This window comes from Moschus berezovskii, chromosome 7 (assembly GCF_049115385.1).
Source record: "Moschus berezovskii isolate FMDL1 chromosome 7, NW_MosBer_1.0, whole genome shotgun sequence".
Taxonomy (NCBI): Eukaryota; Metazoa; Chordata; class Mammalia; order Artiodactyla; family Moschidae; genus Moschus; species Moschus berezovskii.
In genome coordinates, this window is record NC_142466.1 from 65,009,295 (window position 1) to 65,024,513 (window position 15,219).

The window sequence follows — 15,219 nt, forward strand, 5'->3', positions numbered from 1 at the left end:
CTGTGATTTGAAGGAACAAAAGAGAGGAGCTAAGAGATATTTTGAGGTGGAGGTGAGGGTTGATAAAACAGCCAGAAAGGTCATCCCCTTAACCATCACCCTCCAGCAAAGTAGAAGAGATTATTTGCCAAGAGAAACTGGGAGAGGTGGAGGGACTCGGGGCGGAAGCCAGACAAGTCTGGTTTATCTTGGAGTCCATCCAAAAGGGTTTAGTTACTAAAACAGCAGTTCCTCTACATAAATCCTTCAAGTTCTTGAAAAATATTATTAAATCACTCCTGCATCATAAATAATCCTAATTTTATTAATCTTGCCTCTGAGGCCAAGGCACAGCTCCTGCAAGACTCTCTCTCCTGGGAATACAGCTGCGGGGGCCTGGTCCCCAGACAGAGGGCAGTACCCATGCCCTGGCATTCCCTGATGTTTTCTGAGTGCTTGCAGAATAGGCTCTTAATAATCTTTCGTTAGGTGTAGGATTCAAAATGGGTGGTTTATTAGCAAGGTTCTGTCTGCAGAAGCATGGGAATTCTGTTACTCATCTGCTTGGATTTGTTTGCTGTTCTATTTGCATTAGTATTCCTTTTCTTTCTTTCTTTTTAATTGCAGAAGTTTGGTGTTTTCCTTCTTTTCTTTTTAACTTCTTCAGAAAGAGAATAGTTGGCCCTCTCTCATTTAGCTTTGGGCCAACGATGTTTCTACCCAATGTTGTGGTAACAAATGGTCATGATTAGTCAATGCCAAGTTGTATCCTATACCTTAAGAGGCCTTTGCTATCCTCCCTAACTGCTCCTACCCACCTCTCTCTCTCTCTTCTTAACTGAGAGATTTCCTTCTTTTCAAAGCAAAACTAAGTTAAAGAGTTAGCAACACCTATCTCTTTATATGGTGGTGTGTGGGGCTGACAAAAATAATATAGAGTAGGAGTTTAGGAAACAAGGGTTCAGTTTCTGTTAGTCCTCCGTGTGTCTTCTGAAAGAGTCTTTATTAAATTTTTTGGTTTCATGACTTACTGTTTTCCCCAAATATAAAAATAATTTGTGTGTAAAACATGGAACACCAAAAAATATAAAAATATAAATAAAAACCACGTACTGAGTTCTTCCACCTGTGGAAACCCCGCTGTTAGCATCTTCATGCATTTCCCTAGACATTTTTCTTCTCTGCAAATGTGCACACATAGTTACCAGATGCGATCCTATTGTGCACACAGTTTTGAAGCCTGCATTTTTACTTAATACTTATTTCATGAGCATTTCCTTGTCATAAAAATTTATCAAAAGCACCCCTCTTAATGGCGAGGTGGTACTTGGAGTATTTGCTGTCCCTAACCTAATCATCCTCAGATTATCCCGCATGTAGCCTGTGTCCAGTTTTCCACCATATGAATAATGCTACAGTGAGTGTCTGTATTTGTGTATCTGAAAATTCCCATGGAAGTCTTAGGATTCCTGGAAAAATAGAATCCTGGAACCTCATGTTAGTCTTCACTGACTTAAGTCAGCCCAAGGTGTTTCACTTTGGATCACATGACAGTGTTTAGTAACTAAACTAGCAGAAGGACAAGCTGATGATTGCCTATTGGTGGTTTTATGGTATGCAGCTTGGAGATAATATAATATAATGACGTTGTGCCATGATTTGGAGATATTCCAAGGTGATAATAATAGTCACAGCTCACATTTATTGGGTGGTTAATATGTGCAAGACTGTTTTGTTTTACAGATATTAACTCATTTAATCTCACCACAAGCCTAGGAAGTACTTGTAATAGTGGTACTATTATTCCTATTTTATAGATGGGAAAGTTGAGGCAACAGAGGGGTCAAACTTCAAGGAAAGTGACTGAGCCAGGATTCAAACCCAAGCATTTTGACTGGGCATTCATGCCCTTAAACACTTGATGACCCTACCTGGAAGTAACCAAGTGGGAAGATTCCTCACCCCCGACATGCCAAGGCTGCAGTGCAGCAGGGAGGGGATGGGGGAATCTACTGCTCCCTCCCAAATTGCAGCCCTCCTTCTCCCAGCTCTCCTTGTCCTTTTCCCTAGCTGTGCACCTACCCAGGTGAGGACAGGAGGAAACCAGGCTGTGAAACACCCAGTTGTGTATCTGAAAGGGAAGAGGAATATATATCAAGGTGGTCTCAGGAAGCTGCTTATTCAGGAAGGGAGGGAGAAAATAAATGAAAAAACACTGCTTCAGTGTCTTGGTGTTTTTGTTTTCAGTTTTGGTTTAGACAGTCATTAGAGCATTAGGCGTGCCTACATAGAAGCAGTGTTTCCCTTACATTTTTCACCAATTTCATTTCAGTGAGTTCCTGGCTCATCTGTCGGTGCAGCGCCAGAAGCAAGCTGCAGAACAGGAGTTACTGGGGACGGCAGTGACCATGAATCCCAGAAGAGGTAACTAATCATTTTTGGTCCTGTCCACTGCTCAGTGCCTTGGTTACAAATGACCCCCAGACAACTGTTCAACATGGATGGTTCTAAAGGCACCTTGTTGTGGAGAGTGCTGTGTGGGACTAGAGTTCTGATTAATGGCCATTTTCTTTTGTCCCACCTCCTTATGTTTCCTTAAAATAATACTGGTGTTACAAAAGACCGCACAGGGTGTTTCTATTCAGGTAAAGTTGACTGCTGCCGCAGTGAAAGAAAACACAACACAACCGCTCCCGCAGAACACAAACACAGAGCAAATCGGTCCTGCTTCACCTCCCACCCTGGCCAGGCTCCACCAAGGAAACCCAGCCAGGGGAGTTCCCTAGGTTCGCCCTGGCTCAGAATTGGAATGTGTAAAACTCTGAACAGTACCAGCAGTGACCCAGGGAAGAAATGAAACACAGAATCTTTCAAGGATGCAGCCATCAGACACTGTCAGTCTCTGTAGCGGGGGACCCGGAATGGCCAGAAATATGCCTCCAGGGTCTCTGTGTATGGATCTGACTCATAGAGGCCGTCAGCCAATGCCTGCTGAATTGTTATAGGTGCTGTTGAGCTGGGGTGGATGGAATAGTAAAAGGCAGGAATACAGATGCTTTTTCATTTTATTTTGTTATAGTCTAATAGCACTTACAGTAATAGTAGTGATAACGATAAGAGTTAACATTGTGTCCTATGGGCCAGGCTCTGTTCCAAGGAGTCTCTTCTGGGGGATAACCTCTATCCTGACTTTTTAACACCATAGTTGGCAAAGGGAAATTGTTAATGGGAGGAAAGTTTTTAAAGTTCATCAAGTATCCTCAGTTGCCCTGAGTGCCTCCGTAATGTCTAATCAGCCCAGTTGCTCAGAGACCTAACAGCTAAAAGTAGGAAAGCAAGGAGTCAAGTTCACATTAGAAATTGTGCCTCAAAAAATAAAAATGAAATAGAAAAGATTAATTATTGAATCCCACCTCCTTGAGGTCACATCAACCTCTTCCACTTCCTTTGTTGTTGTAGAGATCCAGAAGGACCCTTTCAGATCTCCATGAGGATGGGACGAGAATGGGAAGGAGGCTGTTTAAGCAGGTCTGTAAAGAAATAACAAGCAAATTAAAAGGGAGTCCATGGTAGAGTTTTATGTACAGCTAAAAATAGTAACTAAACAGCAACAACCAAAAAACACCCCAAATGCCTTCTAAGACTCAAGAATTTAAAAAGGCCTATTATTATATGTGGAAACCTCTGAGCCTCCCTTCTAAGAATTCTCCAGGAGGTTGGGGATTGGGAGTAGCAGCCACGTTGGTACGATGTGGCTCTTCCCCATGTTGACAGAAGGCACCAGAAGCAGACATGTGACTCAAGGCCAGCCAGTTAGATCCTCTCTCCCAGGAATTTACCGCGGGAATGAAAGGATGCTAGTTAGCATGGGCTGGTCTCTGAAATCAAGGATATACAACTGAGGAGCTGTGTTACTGCACCATAGACAGTCAGGACCCTGACTGCAAAGACGAGGAAGCAGATGTCCTGGGTGACAGGTGAGGGCCCTGAAGTAGGAGACCAGAGAAGAAACAGAAGGAGGAAAAGAGCTGGAGCAAAGTAGCTGATTGGCTTCTGCTGCTCTTCTAATTGAGTTCCAATTCAACCCATCCAGATACCCCGCCATGCCTCTTCTGGGCAGCCATTGGCCGCTCTGGAACCTTTATACTTTAACCGCCACTATTTTGATAATGCTAACTCGAGGGGCTTCTCTTCCTTGCTGTTCTGGCTACAATGGTTGTGTAACAAAAAGCACCCCAGGGGCTTCCCTGTGGTTCAGTGGTAAAGAATCCACCTGTCAATGCAGGAGACACCAAGTTCGATCCCTAATCTGGGAAGATCCCACATGCCTCAGAGCACCGAAGCCCGTGTGCCACAACTGCTGAGCCCACGTGCTGCAACTACTGAAGCCCTCGCACTTTAGAGTCTGTGCTCCGTGACAAGAGAAACCACCACAATAAGGTCACGCACTGCAGCGAAGAGCAGCCCCCACTCGCTACGACTAGAGAAAAGCCCACGCAGCAATGAAGACCCAACACAGCCAAAAATAAATAAATAATTGATTTTAAAAACATTGCTAAATTTAGTGGCTTAAAATAAGAACACTTATTTTGCCTAAAAACCTGCATTCTGAGCAGAGCTTAGCATGGAAAGCTTGTTTCCACTACAGCTTGGTTTCAGTGAGTGCAGCTTGAAGGCCAGGGACTAAAATTGTCTGACCTCTTCACTGCCTGGCCTAGGAAGACTCAAGCAGCTGGGGACTGCAAGAGTTGGAGCTATGTGGAAATCTCTCTATCCATCTGTGGTCTCTTTATCATGGTAGCTCAAAGGTATGTGGACTTTCCCCTGGAGGCTTAGGTCTGCAAAGACACAGACCCAAGGAGAAAGGGCCAGGTAGAAGCGGTATCACTTTTTATAACCTAGTTTACCAAGTCATTTGGTGTTATTTCCACCTTATCATGTTAATATTTGTGGAGGAAGTTGTCAATACAAAGATCCACCCAGGCTCAAAAGGCTGCTCCCTCTCAATGAAGGAATGTTACCATTACATTGTGAGAATAGCATGTGACCAGAATGTATATTAATGTGGACATCTTTGGAAAACAAAATCAATCATACCTGTAATCAAAAGAACCTTGATTAACATGTGGAATAATCTCTAAAACTCAGAAAGGTTTCAGAGTTCCCAGAAAATTCTCAGGGTTGTGATGAAAAATACACTGGTTGGTAGATACAGTGAGACTTGTTTCTTTTTCTTCCAGTTCTGATTAGCAAAGATCGAATTTTCCATAGGGGATCTCACTGGGTTCTGTCCAGGAAACAGCATTTTGAAGTTGACTTGTGTCCTTGATTCTAGAACCATCTTATCTTTTATTTTGCCACATAATTAGGTGTGGATTAAGTTCAAATCTCTGCTGTTTATAACAAAAATTTTCTGGTCATCTTATTTTCAAATGTTATTTGCAAGCATATCCTTTATTGCTTGGTGAATGAGGTTTTTCCTCCAACTGGACTCTTCTTTTTTTTTGAATGAATAATAATCCAGGTTTTCAGGGTCCAAAATACTTCAGAGCTGTAAAGTAGGCACTATTGAAAGATATGTTAACTCCTTCAGGCCTCCAAGGTGCTATTTCAAATGTTATTGCTTTATATTCCTTAATAGAAGCTTGAACCTTACTGATGGCCTTTCTTTGTGTGTGTGCAGAGGGTGAAGGCTGGGAGAGAATGATTCAGTGACCTGGAACAGGGAGCTGAATTAACTCTTTCAGCAAGACTTAAAAGAAAAGATTTAGTCTTATAATCTCTAAAGCCTATAAGATACCGAAGCTTCCAGAATGAGTCAGTACCTAAGATAGTGTTATTAGATACAGTAATTACTGGAATGATAAAATCCTTGTTGATGCTAGCTGAAAATAGGTATGTTTTATGCCTACTACATAGCAGCATTTTCAATACTGTACTAGAATGAAGTTAACTATAAAAATATGCACATTCTGATTATGTATAGACAACTTCAAGCTGTCTTCTTTTTTATTGTTAATGAAGGTTACTGAGGTTTGTACAAAAATCTTTATAGGTTCAGTCTGTTATTTGATATGTGAAATAAAATGATAAGACCATTGATGGTGAGTTTTCAAACTTCTACCTATAACAAGTGAATATAGGGCAGTCTGAATAATAGGTATATTTTGAATTATGTACAACTAGTGGCCTGGTAAATATTTAACAACCAGCTCAACCAGGAGGGTCTTGACTTATAGCACTTGCCAATTTCTGTGATGCAAATATTTCCACCGTGGCTGATTTCAAGCTACCAACAAGGCATCACAGAATGCAGAATTGTGGGCACACATCCTGAGCTGTATGAGCTGGTCCTGCACACCCTTGGTTACAATCTTGGGAGAGCTAGTTGGATGCCTCATGGATAAACCTTGTTATAATTCCTAGGGGGATAATAAAGACCTACTGTATAGCACAGGGAACTCTACTCAGTACTCTGTAATGACCTATATGGGAAAAGAGTCTAAAAAAAATAGTGACTATATGTATATGTCCCCTCCATGGATCATGCAGAGTACATCATGTGAAATACCAGCCTGGGCGAATCACAAGCTGGAATCAAGATTGCTGGGAGAATTAGAGCTAATCAGTGAATTTAGTAAAGTTGCAGAATTCAAAATCAATACACAGAAATCACTTGCATTTCTATATACTAACAATCAAAAATCAGGAAGAGAAATTAAGGAATCAATCCCACTCACCATTGCAACAAAAAGAATAAAATATGTAGGGATAAACTTACCTAAGGTAAGAAAAGAACTGTACACAGAAAATTATAAGACACTAATGAAAGAAATGAAAGATGACATAAACAGATGGAGAGATATTCCACGTTCCTGGGTAGGAAGAATCAATATTGTGAGAAAGAGTGTACTACCAAATGCAATCTACAGAGTCAATATGATCCCTATCAAATTACGAATGGCATTTTTCACAGAACTAGAACAAAAGATTTCACAATTCATATGGAAGCACAAAAGACCCTGAATAGCCAAAGCAGTCTTGAGAAAGAAGAATGGAGTTGGAGGAATCAACCTTCCTGACTTCATATTGTACTACAAAGCTACAGTTATCAAGACAGTGTGGTACTGGCACAAAAACAGAAATATAGACCAATGGAACAAGATAGAAAGCCCAGAAATAGACCCATGCACCCGTGGGTACCTTACTTTTGATAAAGGAGGCAAGAATATACAATGGGGCAAAGACAACCTCGTCAATAAATGGTGCTAGGAAAACTGAACAGCTACATGTCAAAGAATGAAATTAGAACACTTCCTAACACCATACGCAAAGATAAACTCAAAATGGATTAAAGACCTAAGTGTAAGACCAGGAAAGACAACCCTCAGAATGGGAGAAATTAATAGCAAATGAAACAACTGACAAAGGATTAACCAAAATATACAAGCAGCTCATACAACTCAATGCCAGAAAAACAAAAAACCCAGTCAAAAAATGGGAAAAAGACCTAAATAGACATTTCTCCAAAGAAGACATACAGATGGCTAATAAACACATGAAAAGATGCTGAGCATGTCTCATTATTAGAGAAATGCAAATCAAAACTACAATGAGATATCACCTCACTCTGGTCAGAAAGGCCGTCATCAAAAAGTCTACAAACAATAAATGCTGGAGAGGGTGTGGCGAAGAGGGAACGCTCTTGCACTGTTGGTGGGTATGTAAATTGATACAGCCCCTGTGGAAGACAGTATGGAGATTCCTTAAAAAAACTAGGAATAAAACGCCCACATGACCTGGCAATCCCACTCCTGTGTCAGTTCTGATGAGGTGGATAAACCTAGAACCTATTATACAGAGTGAAATGAGTCAGAAAGAGAAAGAAAAATATCGTATTCTAATGTACATATATGGAATCTAGAAAAATGGTACTGAAGAATTTATTTACAGAGCAGCAATGGAGAAACAGACATAGAGGATAGACTTATGCACATGAGGAGAGGGGATGAGAGGGTGAGATATATGAAAAGTGTAACATGGAAACCTACACTACCATATGTAAAATAGATAACCAACAGGAGTTTGCCGTATGGCCCAGGAAACTCAAACAGGCGTTCTGTATCAACCTAGAGGGGTGGGATGGGGAGGGACATGAGAGGGAGGTTCAATAGGGAGGGGACATTGTACCTATGGCTGATTCATAGAATCATATGAAAATTCATTGAATTCATATAAAAGAGATGGGAATGCCAGACCACCTGACCTGCCTCTTGAGAAACCTGTATGCAGGTCAGGAAGCAACAGTTAGAACTGGACATGGAACAACAGACTGGTTCCAAATAGGAAAAGGAGTACATCAAGGCTGTATATTGTCACCCTGCTTATTTAACTTATATGCAGACTACATCATGAGAAACACTGGGCTGGAGGAAGCACAAACTGGAATCAAGATTTCTGGGAGAAATATCAATAACCTCAGATATGCAGATGACACCACCCTTATGGCAGAAAGTGAAGAAGAACTAAAGAACCTCTTGATGACAGTGAAAGAGGAGAGTGAAAAAGTTGGCTTAAAGCTCAACATTCAGAAAACGAAGATCATGGCATCTGGTCCCATCACTTCATAGGTAATAGATGGGGAAACAGTGGAAACAGGGTCAGACTTTATTTTTCTGGGCTCCTAAATCACTGCAGATGGTGACTGCAGCCATGAAATTAAAAGATGCTTTCTCCTTGGAAGGAAAGTTATGACCAACCTAGATAGTATATTAAAAAGCAGAGACATTACTTTGTCAACAAAGGTCCATCTAGTCAAGGCTATGGTTTTTCCCGTGGTCATGTATGGATGTGACAGTTGGACTGTGAAGAAAGCTGATCGCCGAAGAATTGATGCTTTTGAACTGTGGTGCTGGAGAAGATTCTTGAGAGTCCCTTGGACTGCAAGGAGATCCAACCAGTCCATTCTAAAAGAGATCAGTCCTGGGTGTTCATTGGAAGGATTGATGTTGAAGCTGAAACTCCAATACTTTGGCCAGCTGATGAGAAGGGCTGACTCATTGGAAAAAACCCTGATGCTAGGAAAGATAGTGACAGAGGATGAGATGGTTAGATAGCATCACCAACTCAGTGGACATGAATCTGAGCAAACTCTAGGAGTTGGTGATGGACAGGGAGGCCTAGCTTGCTGAGTCTATGAGGTCACAAAGAATTGGAGATGACTTAGCAACTGAAGAACTACATATATTTATGTATAATTGATTCATTTTGCTGTACAGCAGAAACTAACACAACATTGTAAATCAACTATACTCCAATCAAATCAATTAAAAAATTATTGGTGGTAAGATCTGCAGCAGAGACATTTAATGCCCTTTGACTCTTCATTTGGAGAAGGCAATGGCAAGCCACTCCAGTACTCTTGCCTAGAAAATCCCATGGATGGAGGAGCCTGGTAGTCTGCAGTCCGTGGGGTCGCTAAGGGTCGGACATGACTGAGCGACTTCACTTTCACTTTTCACTTTCACACATTGGAGAAGGAAATGGCAACCCACTCCAGTGTTCTTGCCTGGAGAATCCCAGGGATGGGGGAGCCTGGTGGGCTTCCGTCTATGGGGTCACACAGAGTCGGACACGACTGAAGTGACTTAGCAGCAGCAGCAGCAGGCTCTTCATTTACTCCCCCACATTCCTCATTGACCAGTGGACTGGGAAAGGAGATAGAAACATTTAAAAGTTGGTATGCAACCACCAGTCCTCTCTTCCCTCGCCTCTGCCCCTCTCTGGTAAAGGAGGTCACATGTTCCCAATGGTGCAGATACAAGATGGTAGAACCTGTATCAACATGGTTCCATGAGGGGCTGTGTGGAGCTCAACCCCTATACACCAACCTTGGATGTGTGCCCTGCTTCTGTTAGTGACTAATGCCCAGCAAACCATCCTATACAGGACGACTTAAAACAATTTATTGTTGTATCTCACATTTCTATGAGTTGGTTGGGCTCCAGTGGGTAGTTCTTTTTTTTTAAGCTTTTTATTTTGCATTGGAATATGGACTTCCCAGGAGAAGGCAATGGCAGCCCACTCCAGTACTCTTGCCTGGAAAATCCCATGGGTGGAGGAGCCTGGTGGGCTGCAGTCCATGGGGTCGCTAGGAGTCGGACACAACTGAGTGACTTCACTTTCATTTTTCACTTTCATGCATTGGAGAAGGAAATGGCAATCCACTCCAGTGTTCTTGCCTGGAGAATCCCAGGGATGGGGGAGCCTGGTGGGCTGCCGTCTATGGGGTCACACAGATTGGGACACGACTGAAGTGACTTAGCAGCAGCAGCAGCATGGACTTCCCAGGTGACTCAGTGGTAAAATATAGGCCTGCCAATGCAGGAGACACGGGAAACAAGGGTTCTATCCCTGGGTCCAGAAAATCCGCTGGAGAAGGAAATGGCAACCCACTCCAGTATTCTTGCCTGGAAAATTCCATGGACAGAGGAGCCTAGTGGGCTACAAGTCTCTGGGTTGCAAGGGTTGAACACAACTGAGCAACTGAGCACTGTAGTCAGTTAACAATGTTGTGATAGTTTCAGGTGGACAGCAAAGGGAGTCAGCCATACATACACACGTGTCCATTCTCCCCCAAACTCCCTTCCGACCCAGGCGGCCACATAACATTGAGCAGAGTTCCCTGTGCTATACAGTAGGACCTTGTTGGTTACCCATTTTAAATATAGAAATGTATCCATGTCCATCCCAAACTCCCTATCGCTCCCCTCCATTCTTCCCAAGTGGGCAGTTCTGTTCTTCTCACTTAGGGTTTCATGTGTGCTATGCTCAGTCACTCTGTCGTGTCTCATTCTTTGTGACCGCATGGACTGTAGCCTGCCAGGCTCCTCTGTCCATGGAATTTTCCAGACAAGACTACTGGAGTAGGTTGCCATTTCCGACTCCAGGGGATCTTTCCAACCCAGGGATAGAACATGCATCTCTTGCGTCTCTGCGTTGGCAGGAGGATTCTTTACCACTATGCCACCTGGGATGACTAGGGCTGGAATCCTTGGAAAGGTTGATTGGGATTGAACTGAGAATGACCTTCTTGCTAAGGTCTAACACCTAAGTGCTCCTCCACATAGAGTTGCATTCTCCAGCCATCTGCACATGGCCTCTCTGCAGTGGGATGGTCACAGTTCTTATATCATGAATGACTTCAAATGCAGAGGTTGTCAAGAGTTCCTAAGGCTTCTGCTTCATTTATTTTCTTGCTTAAAGTGTGTCAGGGGATCAGTGCAGAGACAGAGTAGCAGGTGACTAAGATGAGGGTGGGACTACCAGGAGGTAAGAGTCAGTGGGAGCCCTCTTTGGAGACTAGCTAATCACATACCACAAGTAAGAAGTAAGCCTTTGTTATGTTAAGCCACTTAGATTTCAGGGTTAATTTGTTCCCTTGGCAAAACCTAATCTGACTAATCCAGAAATTGGTGCTGTATTAGTGAAGATAAGGTAGATGGTGCTGCAAAAATACTCCCCCGTCCCCCCCCCCCCCGACCCACCCAAATAGCAGCTTAATGTGTGAGCCTCTGGGGGGCTGATGGCTCTCCAGGACTGCTGCCTTCCAGTGATGACTCAGCGGTCTTGGTCACCAAGTGAGGACTTAATAGGCCACTTGCATTTGGTTGGTCTGTCATTAGGAACATTTGGCTTCCAGATCACCCGGGCAGGAGGGGAGAGGGCAACGAGGACTCACGGCTCTTATGTACCTAGTGGCCAGAACTAGTCATATGCCTCTTGCCCCAGCTGTAAGGAGGCTGGAAAATTTGGGGTAACACATGGATATATGGGGATTAGTAAATGTCTCTGTCATAAAGTTATGTGGAGTTCTTTTCCTCTTTTGTTTTTCCTCCCTTTCCTTTCCCCTACCTCACCCTCTATAAGAAATTTAAGAAAAAGAGAGTTTAATGGAAGGGTGGGAAGAGAGAGAGAGGAAAGAAGGAAAGAAATACCAAGGGAGGGAGGGTTGAAAGGAAGGAATAATACAGAGGGATTGTATAGGATGCAAATTGGACCACTGAACTATTAGCAAAACTATTAACAAGTACTGCTAAACAAAATCTATTAACAAATACCTGTAATAGCAGAGGCTTTCACTGTGCATTTAGTCTTTTTTTTCCCTTTTTAATCAGCAATGATAAGGAAACTAAACCAGATTAAGTGCTATCTTATTGGCGATACAAAGGCAAACAAGGGGAAAGAAGTGATTGAAGAGCTCTTCAGAAAACTCAGTACATTCAAATCAGCAGGGCCTGATTACTCACAACCCAGGGCACTTAAGGAATTGGCAAATGTAATTGCAAGACCACCAGCCTTTATTTTAGAAAACGAAGGTTGGACAGGAGAAAGTCCTGACAAGTGGAATCTGCAGATGGAGTTTTTTTTTTAAACAGAGAAAAGCACAACTGTAGTAATTATAGACTATTCAGTTTATCTTGGATACCTGGGAAGATACAGGAACAAATCATCAAACAATCAATTTGCAAACATTTAGAAGAGTACAAGGTTCTGCGTAGTAATCAACATGATTTTGTGAAGTACAAATTAAGCTAGACCAATTTAATTTTACCAGCAGAGAGTGATGAGCCCGTCGGAAGAGGGGAAAGCAATACCCACAATTGGACTATCCTAAGATTTTTTGTATTTGTTTGTTTTCTTTTTCTTTTTTAAAAAAATTCCATCCCCTGATATTTTCAGCATCAACTCTCCGAGAGGATGCTACCTAGATCAACAGTTGGGTGGACATGATTCCAATGAGGCACTCAGAGTCATAAAAACTAAGGTTCTGCTCCAGGCTGACACAGTTGTTAGTAACAGGTATTCTTATTTTAATCAGTTGATGTGACCAAAGAAGATGACTGTGGAAAAGAAGATGTTGAGATACAAATAACATTCTCCACTACAGAGGGGAAGTATGAAAGAAAGAGGAGATATAAAAAACAGTCTAGGAAATACAGCAGCTAAATATTATAGGATTCAGGAATGGAGGTTGGAGAAAATGGTAACAGGGAAATGACTAGAGATATAATATTAAAAACTTTCCCATAAAAAGACATATATGTTCACATTAAAAGAGCCCACTGAGGACCAACTGCAGCCAATGGAGAAGATAACCCACTCGGACACAACATTGTAAAAATTTAGAACTCTAAGAATAAATTAAATTTCTAAAAGTTTCTAGAGAGAAAAATTAGGCCACCAACTCAGGAATTAAAATTGAGCAGCCACATTCTCATTAATATCTCTGGCTGCTAGAAGACAATAGAGTGGTCCTTTTAACTCTGGGGGAAGTTGAATTTAAAATAATTTGTATATTTGGCCAACCTGTCATTCAACCGTGAGAGTGGAACATAGACATTTCACATAAACCAGCACTTGGAAAGTTTACCTTCCCAGGACTCCTTTCTTAAGAAGTTACTTGAATATATATTAAAGAGAATGAGGACATTATCCAAGAAAGAAGTGGCAAGGGTCTTAATACAGGAAATGGAATTAGAGTATAATACAAAATCTTCCATTTTAGAGCAGGAGGGCATTGTTCATAACTCTAACATGCTCCTTAGCCTGGCAGTGCACAATGTTGATGTAATCTTAATAATGTAAGTATTTGGGCTTTAAACACTTGCAGTCAAAGTAAGGACAGAGTAAGGAAGATCTTGGTTATGTTGCCAAAAAAAATGCAAACATTAAACTTCATACTGTGAAGCTCACAGAAAGTGGAAGTGCAAATTGAAGGAAATATGAAGAGAATAGTTATCATTGACATCCTCAACTTCTATAACAAGTTTTTGAAAGAGAAACTGAGGCATGACATAATATTTAAAGTTACAAGGGTAACCAAAACAAAACTTAAAAATAATGACAACTGCCCTAAACTGGGAGGAGTTGGCAGGAAGAAGAAGATAATGTGAATGAGCTAAATGTTTATCTTTTGTAACTGGAGGCCATTCATAACCAAGAAATTGAAAAGAGGAATCAATTTCCAAACACCTCATACATTCTAAGAATGTGTAATTCAGGAATGATTTTTCATAGGCATCAACAATCTTAAGGACACATTATAGTGCTGATGATCTTGTAGTCATGGCATTTTTTCCCATTCCATTATCCATGCCCAGTTATAAGATTATATTTGCAAACAAAGTCATATCTGCTTTAATGTTTTTTAAATTTTTTCTCAGAATTATCTCTATTATTACACAGAGTACTCTTTCCAAAATTCATAGCATAGTATATGGCCATGTGGCCTCTTGATGGTATATTATTATATCTAATTTCTCTTCCCCAAGAATATATTCTCAGAATTGGGGTTTTGCTCCCAATGGATGAAAGCTTAGATGACCTTGTTATAGGATAAAAACTATTTTAAAATTATATCCTTAAAAATAATATAAAATTCCCTTGAATTACTTCTAGACGTTTATATAGCAGCATGGTTTACAAGGTCCTGTTAAAATGTGACAGATGCAAGTAAAACTCTGCTGTAACTTCATAACTGAGGTACAAAACATTCAGTAGTGTAATGTGTGGGACCAGCTTAGTGCAGAGTTAGTGAAATGACCAACGTGAGCTGGCTGCAGGAAGACAGGAGCCAATCACCAAAATTGTCATATACAAATTTCCATTATCAAGGAGTGTGTAGTTACAAGTTCCACTGTACTTCTGATTACTGGCTAGAGTGGCATGCCACATGGCCACACAGATAAACACGGTTGCCAAACACATTGCTTGCTAGCTTTAAATTATGCAATTCTTGATTACTCTTGGCAAGAGTTAAACTATTTCAAATTTTGCACAAAATTGGTACTTACCTAATAGGCCAATTACACTACTTCAAATATGCATTATTCTAATTTTTCTAAAATATGAGTATATTGTAAAAGAACAGTATTTACTTTTTTAAATTAGGGGAAGTCAGGGGGGTGTTTACAACCAGAAGAACTAAAAGCAAAAGTCTTTAGGACTTCCATGGTGGTCCAGTGGTTAAGAATCTGCCTGCCAATGCAAGGGACACATATTCGATCCCTCGTCCAGGAAGAGTTCACATACCACAGAGCAACAACGTCTGCATGCCTCAAATACTGAACCTCACACCCTAGAGTCTATGTTCTGCTACAAAAGAAGCCACTGCAATGAGAAGCCCACACACTGTAACTAAAACCTAGCACAACCAAAAGTAAAAATAAATTAATTAAT

General features: G+C 41.3%; 1 long non-coding RNA gene across 2 annotated transcripts in view; it reads left to right on the forward strand.

Moving 5' to 3' along the window:
* LOC148777341 (uncharacterized) overlaps positions 1-15,219 on the forward strand; it is a 194,360-nt gene that overhangs the window by 28,431 nt on the left and 150,710 nt on the right. Inside the window, exons 2-3 of one of the 2 annotated variants that reach the window (XR_016037847.1) lie at positions 2,312-2,403; positions 3,439-3,507. This is a non-coding gene — a long non-coding RNA (uncharacterized LOC148777341). The remainder of the gene's footprint in view (positions 1-2,311; positions 2,404-3,438; positions 3,508-15,219) is intronic. The other variant, XR_016037848.1, reaches the window with a different exon arrangement.